Genomic DNA, 12,140 nt, shown 5'->3' with positions numbered 1-12,140 from the left:
ACACCCCTCCCACCCCCCAACACTGTGGCAAGACCTTCCCGCTCCAGCAAAATGACTCTCAGGAGATTTAAAGAGCTAATGTGCTTTCTTTTCCCATCCTTGAATTTTTTCTTTCCTCTCTTTTGGGATCCAGAAAATAAAGATCAAGACATTCAAAAGTAAATACTGGGGCAGCTTTTTGGCATAGCAGTTGATTCTGCATTTCATATCACAGTACCTAGGTTCAAGTTCTGGTTCAACTCTTCATTCCAGCTCCTTGCTCATGTGTAATCTGGGAAGCAAGAATTGATAGCCCAAGTACTTGGGTTCCTGCCACCCATATGGAAAACCTGAATCAAGTTCCAAGGTCTTTGTTTCGGCCTGTTATGGGTATATGGAAAGTGAACCAACAAATGCAAGATGGATAGATCAATCTCTCTCTCTCTCTTCCTCCCTTCCCAATAAACAAACAGTATCTGTGGATTCATGAAGGGAAAAGTGCAGGCTCAAAAAAGAATGAGAAGACCTTAAATTATCTCAGGCGGATATTTGCACAGAAACAGCCTACAATAATAAAATAGATTAAAGAAAAACAGTGAAAACAAAACAAAACAAAACAAAAAAATCCCTTGGAAGGAGACAATTTGGACTTAATAATTGACCACATTATTAGATTCAAATGTCCAACCAACTTTCAAAAAAAAAAAAAAAAAAAAACAAGGCACAGAAAGTACAGCCCACTCACAGAAGAAAATAAATCAACAGAATCTGTCTATGAAAGATGTGATACTAGATTTTCTAGACAAGGACTTTAAAACCATCACTTTAAAGATGTTCAAAGTAGTAAAGGAAGATATGAAGAAAGGCATAAAGTAGTGTATGAATTTCAATATCCACAAGGAGACAGGAAAACTAAAAAGAAGTCAAAAATAAAATCTGGAGCTGAAAAGCCTATCAATGAAAATGAATAATTCAGTAGATGAATTCAAAGGTAAATTTCAGAAAGCAGAAGAAAAGAATCAGTAAATTTAAAGACAAGATAATAGATATTATTGATTCTGAGGAATAGAAGGAAAAGAACTGAAGAAAACTGCTTGCAAACTAACAGATCATGAAACAGACTAACATACACATCTTGGGCTTATAAGAAAGAGAGAAAGAATATTTAAACAGTGGCGAGAGGGGCCAGCTCTGTGGCGTAGCAGATAAAGCTGCTGCCTGCAGTGCCGGCATCCCATAAGGGCACCAGTTCATGTCCTGGCTGCTCCACTTCCAATCCAGTTCTCTGCTATGGCCTGGGAAAGCAGTAGAAGGTGGCCCTAATCCTTGGGCCCCTGCACTTGCGTGGAAGACCCGAAAGAAGTTCCTGGCTCCTGGCATTGGATCAGTGTAGCTCCAGCTGTTGTGGCCATCTGGGGAATGAACCAGCGGATGGAAGATCTCTCTCTCTCTGCCTCTCTGTAATTCTGCATTTCAAATAAATAAATAAATCTTAAAAAAAAAAAAAAAGAGTAGCTGGAGACTTCTCAAACTTGAAGAAAGACATGAATAAAATATTCCAACAAGCTCAACAAACTCAGAGCAAAATAAACTCAAAGAGATCCACACCCAGACATGTTATAATCAAATTTTCAAAAGACAAACAATCTTGAAAGCAGGAAGAGAGAAATCATTTGTTAAATAGAAGGTATTTCAGTAAGATTAGCAGCAGATTTCTTACCAGAAACTTTGAAGGCTAGAGGTAATGGGCCCACATTGTAAAGGGAAAAAACAAAAACGAAAACCTGAGCCAAGAATACTAACTGCAGCTGGCAAAACTGTCTTTCAAAAGTAAGGAAGAAATTAAGACATTCCTAGATAAACAAAAACTAATGGATCAGTACATTTGCCATGTGAAATAGGCTCAGGGGAGTCCTGTAGGTTCAAATGAAAGGACATTAGATGGTAATTAAAAGCTAACTGAAAAATAAAGATCTCCATAAAGGTAAATATAAGGAAATATAAAAGCTAGTATTATTGTAACAATACTTTTTTGTTTTCTACCTGATTTAAGAAAGTAACATTTTTTTTAAAATTATCAGTCCAAAAAGTAGTATTAGAATGTTGACTTGTAATTCCACAGATTGTTTCCTACATCATTTGAGAGAATGATACATGTCAAAGAATTATTAGTTTATAATATAGAACATGCAATGCAAAAAGACACTGTTTTGTAACATCAACAGCCTGAAAGGTTGTGGATGGAGCTGTTAAGAAGCAGTTTTCAGCATGTTATTAAAGTTAACTTGGTCTAAATTCAAAGTGCAGTATTAAAATTTTAGGATGTTAAGTGTAATCCCAATGATTACACAAAGAAAACAGTTATAAAATATACACAAAAAGAAATGAAAAAGGATTTCAAATATTTCATGATAAAAATTTCATAATGCAAGAAACAAGAGAAAAAAAGCAAGAAAGTGTATAGAAAATAAACAGCAAAATGCAGTAAGTTCCTCTGCAGGAGAAGTTATTTAAATTTAGATAGATTTAAAAAACTCTATAAACAAAAAGACAGGGATTGGGATGGATTAAAAAACAACAACAATAAAACAGGATCCAACTCTAAGTTGTCTACATTAGTCTCACTTTACATCCAAGATTTGTTCATGAAAGGATGGAAAAAGATACTCCATGTACATCGTAACCATGAGACAGCAGAAGTGACTATCAAAACGTCAGAAAGGAGCCAGAGCTGTGGCACAACAGGTTAAAGCCACAAACTGCGGTGCAGATATCCGATACAGGTGCTGGTTCAAGTCCTGGCAGCTTTACTTCTGAACCAGCTTTCTGCTAAAGTGCCTAGGAAAGCAGGGGAGGATGACCCAAAGCCTTGGACCTCTGTACTCACATGGGAGACTAGGAAGAAGCTCCTGGATGCTGGCTTTGGATCAGCTCAGCTCTAGCTGTTTTGGCCATTTGGGGAGTAAACCAGTGGATGGAAGACCTGTGTGTGTGTGTCTGTGTGTGTGTCCACCTCTCTCTGTAACTCTTTCAAATAAATAAAATAAATCTTTTATAAAATGTCAGAAAAATAGCTTTTAATTATATATTAATAAAAGGTTCAATGCAGCAGGAACAGAAAGGTACCTAATAGGAGGCCTTAAAGTGTGTGAACATAACTGGTAGAACTTAATGGTTAAAAAAGACAGTTCTAGAATAAGTTAATGAAATCAATACCCTACTCTCAATATAGACAAATCAGACAGAAAGTAAGTAAACAGAGAATTGAAACACAATCAATCAACTATATCTAACAGACATATACCCTATATCCAAACACATCAGTACACATGCTCTCCTCAATATAATTTTCCAGGGTACTCCACTTCAGGCCACAAATTAAGTAAAATGTATTATAAACATACAACAGAATACCATTAATAGCCTTAAAAAGGAAGGAAATTCTCATAACACGAATGACTCCTGAGGACATGATGTTTGGTGAAATAAGCCAGCCACAAGAAGACTTTTGATCCAGCTCCCTCCTAATACACCTGGGAAAAGTAGCAGAAGATGGCCCGATTGTTTGGGTGCCTACCACCCACATGGAGATCCAAATGAAGCTCCTGGCTGCTTGCTTCAGCCTGGTTCAGCACGGGCCATTGTGGCCATCTGGGGAGTGAACCAGCAAGTAGAATACTGATTGATCTCTGTCTCTCTCTCTCTTTCTGTAATTCTTTCAAAATAAATAAATAAATAATTTTTTAAAAAAGACATATTATATGATACTACTCCAATGAATCAGCTATAGTATAAAAAATTATAGAAAGTAGAATGGTGACTGACAGGAGTGGAAGAGAGGGAGAAATGGGAGTTACAGGGTATGGAGCTTCAGCTTTGGAAGATGGAAAGAGATAATGGTTGCACAGCATTAGAGATGTATTTACTAACACTGAATTGTACACATTAAAACACTCAAGGTGGGAGCTGGCTCTGTGGCGTGGTAGGCTACACAGCCCTACCTGTGGCACCGGCATCCCATTATGTGTGCCAATTCGTGTCCGGGTTGTTCCTCTTCCATTCTAGTTCTTTGCTATGAGCTGGGAGAGCAGTACAGGATGGCCACAGGGCTTGGGTCCCTTGCACCTGCATGGGTGACCTGGAGGAAGCTCCTGGCTCCGGATTCGCCCAGCTCCAGCCACTGCAGCCATTTGGGGAGTGAACCAGCAGATAGAAGACCTTTCTCACTGTCTCCCTCACTCTGTAACCCTAACTCTCAAATAAATAAATAAATAAATCTTAAAAAAAAAAAAAGGTCAAAGTGGAAACTTTTCTATGATGTATATTTTACAATAAAAAATTGAGCAACAGAATCACAACTATCATCATTAAATTAAAAAATGCTTTAAGACTTTGTCAGTTCACTTTCTAAAGTGTGATTAATTGGCCGGCGCCGCAGCTCACTAGGCTAATCCTCTGCCTTACGGTGCCGACACACCAGGTTCTAGTCCCGGTTGGGGCGCCGGATTCTGTCCTGGTTGCCCCTCTTCCAGGCCAGCTCTCTGCTGTGGCCAGGGAGTGCAGTGGAGGATGGCCCAAGTACTTGGGCCCTGCACCCCATGGGAGACCAGGAGAAGTACCTGGCTCCTGCCATAGGATCAGCGCGGTGCGCCGGCAGCAGTGCGCCAGCCGCGGCGGCCATTGGAGGGTGAACCAACGGCAAAAGGAAGACCTTTCTCTCTGTCTCTCTCTCACTGTCCACTCTGCCTGTCAAAAAATAAAAAAAAAATAATAAAGTGTGATAATATCTCCTTGTAAGAATAAAAAATATTGTTTATTCTTGTTTTGTTAAATTTTTCCACAGTTCCATCATTTATTAATTACTGAATCATTTTTTTTCTATCAGTACTGGTAAGAATACAAAGAAAACTTCTGTTTTATAACAGTGAATCCATATTGCAAATTTGAAAATCACACTTGCTTTCTCCTTAAAACTATGGATTATTTTCAGATCATTTATCTGTGCCTGATAGTTTCTGTTGTTCAGCTTATCAAAAGCCTGAACCTCACTTTAGTTATCTGGTATTTATTACGCCTATTAGTTCATATTTGCAAAAAGGTTACTAAGTACATAAAAATTATATAACAAAGCTCACCTAACTCCAATTTCCTTCACACTTCCTGAAAAATGTAGGTTATGAACACAGCTCACTGCTATGGCTCTGCTGCCCTCTATAGGAAACTTTTATGGAAGACACTGATTAAATAAATTGAAAATCCAGGCAACCATGGGGAATGCTGTCAACTGAAGGATATGGATAGTCACATCAATAATCGATACTTGCTAAGGTCCCAAAAGTCAACATCACAAAGAAAAGTTATTATTGTCTGCTGTACCATCACATATTTCCTCTGGGCATGTATGAAAATTCCTCTGAGCAGTAGCTTTCAAACTTTTTCTATTAACTCAAAGAGGGAACAGATATTTATAGCCTCGTGGTTAAAATGTCTGCATCTCATGATGGAGTACCTGCATTCAATGTACAGTTCCAGCTTTCTTGGGGGGAGAGGGGTATCTAAAATAATTGGGTTCCTGCCACCCACAGGGGAGATCTGGTTACACTTCTGCCCCAGCCTTGTGAGCATCTGGTGAGTAAACCAGCAAGAACAAACATGCACGCTCGTGCGCGCTCTCTCTCTCCCTCTCTCTCGCTCTGTGTGTCTGTGCGTGTGTATGTGTATGCCTTCCTCCCCCCAAAAATGAAATAAACTTTTAAAAGAAAGGATATGGCTTTGAAACTTCAGGGTATCCACAAAGATGAAATCAGGCTGCTATACCCATATGGAATTGAGGGGGGCAACCGGAAATAGAAAAAGATTTGACAGTTATCAGTATTTGGAAGAGACTGTACTTGAGAAGAGAAAGAAAATTAATGGATTTGTTTTCATATATGAGCAATGGAAAGGAAGAAAAGAATAAGTTGAGGCCAGAGAAAACAGCAGTGTGATAGGGCAGATCATCCATCCAAAAGGACCTTGTCTATATATGGTAATGTCTCTCAATGCCCACTTGGACAAACCACTCTTTGAGTCACTTTTGAACAACAGAGTAGTATGTTATGCTTCAATATGCTACTTTAGTAATGTAAGTGTATTTTAAGAGAGGAACTACATGGTAAAATTCTTAGGTATTTTAACGGTAAGCAAGCCAAGGTCTACTCTTTTCTATGACCACACCTTTCATGTTTTTCCAGTTAAGAAATTAAGCAGTGTAGATTCTAAGCAGTAAACCAGCACTTATTACTATTATGTGGTAGTTTCAATCACAGCTGTGTTGTTTACTACATAAAGAACTTGTTCATGATTATATATTTTTCTATCAGTTTCCCTGTCTGAAAATTGGGCATAACAACATCTATTTCACAAGACTGTTTAAGGTTCATAGGGGAAATGTATATAGAGCAACTAGCATAGTTCAAGGCCCAGTAAATGTTCATTATATGATTTGTTTCTCTTTCTCTCCTTTGGAGGAAGGGCTATTAAAAGCTATGTTTACTTCTTTTTATATTTTGAAACAAATAAAGAAGAGCAATCAGGGTTGTGGTGCAGTGGGCTAAGCCTGCAATACTGTTATCCTGTATTGGTGTACCACTGCCAATCTCAGTTGCTATGCTTCCAATCCAGCCCCTTATTAATGTGCCAAGACAGGCAATAGAAGATGGCCCATGTGCTTGTGCCCCTGCCACCCATGTGGGAGACCTGGATGGAGTTCCAGATAGCTGGTTTTGGCTTAGCCCAGCCCTGGTGTTGCACCACTTGGAAAGTGAACCAGTGGGGCTGGCGCCATGGCTCACTAGGCTAATCCTCTGGCTGCGGTGCCAGCACACCGGGTTTTAGTCCCGGTCGGGGCGCTGGATTCTGTCCCGGTTGCTCCTCTTCCAGTCCAGCTCTCTGCGGTGGCCCCGGAAGGCAGTGGAGGGTGGCCCAAGTGCTTGGGCCCTGCACCGGCATGGGAGACCAGGAGGAAGCACCTGGCTCCTGGGTTCGGATCGGCGCAGCACGCCAGCCGTGGCAGCCATTTGGGGTTTGAACCAACGGAAGAAGACCTTTGTCTCTGTCTCTCTCTGTCTACTCTGCCTGTCAAAAAAAAAAAAAAAAAAAAAAAAAAAAAAAAAAAAAGAAAGAAAGAAAGAAAGAAAGAAAGAAAGAAAAGAAAGAAAGAAAAAAAAAAGAAAAAGAAAGTGAACCAGTGAACCAGTGGATGGAAGACTGGTCTCTCTCTCTTTCTCTCTCACACTCTTTCAAACAAATAAAAAAAAAAAAAAGAGAGAAAATAAATTTTTCCAGTACTCCTACTACCCAGAGATACATAAGAGAATAGGCATTTATAATTTACTTCTTATAACTGTACATTTTATTCCAAAAGAACTACAATTGTGAAAATTCTGTCATACTGTGAATTATGATTTTAACAAGGATTGAATTTGAATTGCAAGCAGTACAACAACTGTGTATGAGCTTTTTAGCTAGCTGGTGAACCTAGCCAACTATGCAGTGTCTCTATCCATGTAGCATTAAAATCATGCTTGTCAAGGTTCTTTATACAAGTTTTCAAGTGATAAATACATTCTTGGTTCTAAGACTATTTCCCAAAATCAAGCAAAGAAAGGAGTTAGTTCAAAGAAAGTGGTTTTACCTAATACTAATGTTTTGACAAAAAATAATTTTCAGGTCAGTAATGTTAAAAATCATGATAAACAACTCTTCTTCTATTCAAAACAAGACAAAGGAACTCATGAAGCCAACTTCATTGCATGCTTTATTTTATCAGTTCAGAACATGTTCATGAAATATCAGATAAGATATGAAAATGACAAAGTTAACTTGAGATATGAAGCCATGATCATCTCCCTCAATGGAAATGAAGTGATTTAAAAGGCAAAGAACATGAGATCACATCAAAGACAGTTAACCACTAAGGCAATCACTGCTCTAAGAGTGAGAAAATCACCGAGAAGAAATATTTAAAAAACACGTTCTTAATGCAATGTGACAATAACAAAAGAGGCAGATCACCCATCACAGGAGTCTCTTACTATCACACTGAAGACGTTCTGAGGGGTAAAGCATTGTTAGTCCAGTCTATATACTGAAAACTCAACAGGAAATTTTAGATCATGGTATATGTCCTGGTCTGTTAAGAAATAATTCCACTGCAGACACCAGTGTACAAACATAATGATCATGAATAATCAAGGAAACATGAATACCAAAGGAACAAAATAAAGTAGCAGTAATCAACTTTAAAAAAATGGAAACTTACAAATTGACAAAGAATTCAAAATAAAGAAGCTCAGTGAACTACAAGAAAATACAGGAGCACAACTAAACAAATTCAGGAAAACCAATAAATGAACAAAAGAAGTTCAATGGGCCGGCGCCGTGGCTCAATAGGCTAATCCTCCACCTTGCGGCGCCGGCACACCGGGTTCTAGTCCCGGTCGGGGCGCCGGATTCTGTCCCAGTTGCCCCTCTTCCAGGCCAGCTCTCTGCTATGGCCAGGGAGTGCAGTGGAGGATGGCCCAGGTGCTTGGGCCCTGCACCCCATGGGAGACCAGGAAAAGCACCTGGCTCCTGGCTCCTGCCATCGGATCAGAAGACCTTTCTCTCTCTGTCTCTCTCTCTCACTGTCCACTCTGCCTGTAAAAAAAAAAAAAAAAAAAAAAAAAGAAGTTCAATGAAGAGATAAAAACCATGAAAAGGAACCAAACAGTAATTTTGGAGCTATACTACAAAATGTATGAATGGCAAAATGCCATAAAAAGCTTCAACAACAGACTCAAGCAGAAGAAAGAACCAGTGATTGTAAAGATAGATATTTGAAGTTATCAAGGGGGAGTATGAGGAATAAGAGTAAAAAAGGGTGAAGAAAGCACATAGGAATTATAGGACACAATTGAGCAAACCAACACATGTACTGTGGTTATCATAGAAAGAGCAGAAAAAGAGAAAGGAGCTTATTTAAAAATAAAATGAGAATAAGAATAATTTGGAAGACATAAAAATTCAGGTACAAGAGCAATCAGGTTCAATCCAAACAAGACTATACTAAGACATATTAAATCAAACTGTCAAAACTCAAAGGCAAAGATCAGAAAGTAGCAGGAGGATCATCTGCAAGGGAATTCCACCACAGCTATTAGATTTCTCAGCAAAACCTTGACAGGCCAGAGGGGATGGAATTATGTATTCAATGTCCTGGAAGTAAAAACTGTCAACCAAGAATATTATATCTGGTAAAGCTGTCTTTCAGAAAAGAAGGAGCAGTAAAGACTTCCCAGTTAAGTAAAAGCTGAAGGAATTCATCGCCACCAGACCTGACTTAAAAGAAATGCTAAAAAGGGAATTCTTCAAGCTGAAAGAAAAGCACACTTCTAAATAACATGAAAATACATTAAGGTATAATTCATATAAAGAAGGTACATAGTCAAATAAAAATATAATATATAATGGTGAAACACAAATTGCTTATCTCTCTAGTATAAAGACTAGAAGATAAAACTGTCAAAACGAAAATTGTGACATCATAACAAAATGTAGATGGTAGTATAAAAATGTAGAGTTCTCATAATACAAATAATAAAAATGAGTGCTTTAAGTTGTTACTTAAAATAACCTGTTATAAGCTATTACATATAAGTCTCATGGTAACAGAGTAAAAACCTCAGTAGATACATAAAACCACTTTTACTATATTTTTATTCCTTACTATAAAAACTAACGAATCAGAGCCTACAACTCCAGGAAATCATCTTATCACAAAGGGAGACAAGAAGTACAAAGGAACAAATAGTCTAAAATCAACCAGAAAACAATGAGCAAAATGTCAGTAGTAAATTCTTACCTATCAAATTATCTTTTGTGCAACACAGGCTTGGGCCTGACAGGGAAGACAGAGCCCCAGTATTGTCACTTTGTGGCAGAAGCATAGCCAGGCCCAATGGGCAGCCTAAGGCCACCAATATATGCCAATGCAAACTGGTCTTGCAGGACAATCTGCAATGCAAAAATCTATTCTGGTATTTTGTTTTGTCAAAGGACAATTTCATGAGTACCAGGAGAGTACCACTGGAGCAATCTTCCTCACCAACTCTGTTTGTCTGGACATGACAACAGTCAAGTCTGAGATCTGGGTCACAGTTGGAAGGGAGTGATACCACAGCTTAGTCTGCATGTACTACAGAGATGTCCAAGCTGAAATCATGGTTTATGAAATTACTAATCAGGAAACATTTGCCCAAGCAAAGACATGGGTAAAGGAATTACAGAGGCAGGCCAGTCTTAGCATCATAATTGCCCTGGTGGGGAACAAAGCTGACCTGACTGAAAAGTGCACGATCGAATATGAAGAGGCTTGAGGACATGCAGATGACAACAGCTTACTGTTTATAGAGACTCTAGCCAAGACGTCTATGAACATGTATGATTTCTTTCTGGCAATAGCTAAGAAGTTGCTAAAGAGTGAACCCTAGAATCTGGGGGCTGCAGCAGGCCAAAGCTGTGGTATAGACCTCCATGAGCAGTCCCAGCAGAACAAAAATCAGTGTTGTAGCAGGTAAGGGAGTGGCTAGCATCAAATAAGTATGGAGCTAGCACAAGAGCTAAGAAATAAATTCCATCCCCACCCCTTGGCACAAAGCCCCTATAGTAAGAGCACACTGAACCCTGGCTCACAAGGTCTGCCTACTGACAGCCCTGTCATGGTACTTTTTAATGCTTCAGCAACCAGGACCAGGCAGCTGTTGCCACTGACCTCCTATCCCTTAATCTGGGGCCTAGAGGTCAAATCACCTAGGACTTACCTTCCAAAACAAACTTTCTTCACTTTGTACTATAGGTGCAAGACAATGACCTACTTATCTTTCCTCTTCTTCCCCAGTGTTCTTTCCCATCTTTTCAGAAAACACTTTAGTCGCCTGTCCCTTCCCCCTTTTGGTTTTTAGAATCCCTCTTCTTGAACTTGTCTTTCTACTCTGCCCAGGATGGAGAAGGTGGTTAACCCAAGAACTGAGGAAGGTTTCTAGCTGAATCAAATTAAGGGCCCTGGGAAAGAACAAGGCCAGGAATAGAAGGGAGTAAGGAAACAGCTCCTTTTTGTTTTAATTTGGTATCTGAACATAACACTATCTGTGGCTTGGCCTTGTGGAGGGTTGGCCTTGTAGAGGTTGGTCCTGGGGAGAGATGAGAATGGGAGGAAAGCTCTCAGGCATTGAGGGGGAGTCATGCTGTTGTTAACTGGACAGAGGAGAAGTGCAGGGATGTCTCTGGCTCTGAAATTCTTCCAAGTCCAGTTTTTCCTCACCAAGTCTCTTAGGTAGCTACTCCCTTATTGTGAGGATCAGAGTCCTCCAATGAATATTCACTGTTTCCCTGCATCTTCCACTCTGTAGTCATCTGATGGGGTGGGGATGGGCACCAATTTCTGATGCCCATCCTCCTTCTGATACACAGGCATTTTCACCTCTTTCTAGCCTTAGGATGGCCTCAGTGCCAACCACCACATTCCCCTGCAGCTGGCACTTCAACTGACAGTAGTTCAGTGGAATACTTATTTTTTGGGGAGACTGGGGGGCTTGATTGATTCACCTGCACCTTTACCTTTTTGATTTTAGTAAGTAAGGTCCCATTTTATTTTATTCACCGTAAAATACTTACACCTTTTTCTCCAGGAGGCACTCCTCAGGTTCTTAGGTAAGACAACAAGTAACTAAACTGTCATTATAGACCTTGAGGACCTAAGAAACCACATCCTTTGCAACTGTCTCATAAACCAATTCCGGCAAGGCATCATGGAGAACTCCATTCAGCTTCAACAACCAATTTGTCTGCTGGTTATTGACAACTCTCCAATGGTCTTTTTTCAAGTTAATATTAATGTTTTTGTTAGCCCATATTTGATCATTTCATGAGCAAAGTTATCAGTGCATTTGATATGGACATGATACAGCTTGTTATCAGTCTAACACAGCTTCATTTCAGTGGGTTTCAGCTCCAAAATTAAATTACAAGCTTCTTGTGAGAAGGCAAAAATCTTCAATTTTTTAAAGAAAGCTTTTATTTAATTAATACAAATATCATAGGTACAGCTTTCAGAATATATTGGTTCTTTCCCCCATAACTGC

The 12,140-nt window shown here is 39.3% G+C and overlaps 1 protein-coding gene and 1 pseudogene across 9 annotated transcripts in view; one reads left to right on the top strand and one right to left on the bottom strand.

The window, feature by feature from the left end:
• The window catches only part of LOC127490634 (ras-related protein Rab-5B pseudogene), a 102,200-nt pseudogene extending 91,623 nt beyond the window's left edge, over window positions 1-10,577 (top strand).
• Window positions 1-12,140, bottom strand: part of SPIDR (scaffold protein involved in DNA repair) — a 469,038-nt gene that overhangs the window by 410,615 nt on the left and 46,283 nt on the right. The gene's annotated exons all lie outside the window — the stretch shown is intronic.

This window comes from Oryctolagus cuniculus, chromosome 6, assembly GCF_964237555.1.
Source record: "Oryctolagus cuniculus chromosome 6, mOryCun1.1, whole genome shotgun sequence".
Lineage (NCBI taxonomy): Eukaryota > Metazoa > Chordata > Mammalia > Lagomorpha > Leporidae > Oryctolagus > Oryctolagus cuniculus.
This window is presented reverse-complemented; position numbering and strand designations above follow the sequence as displayed.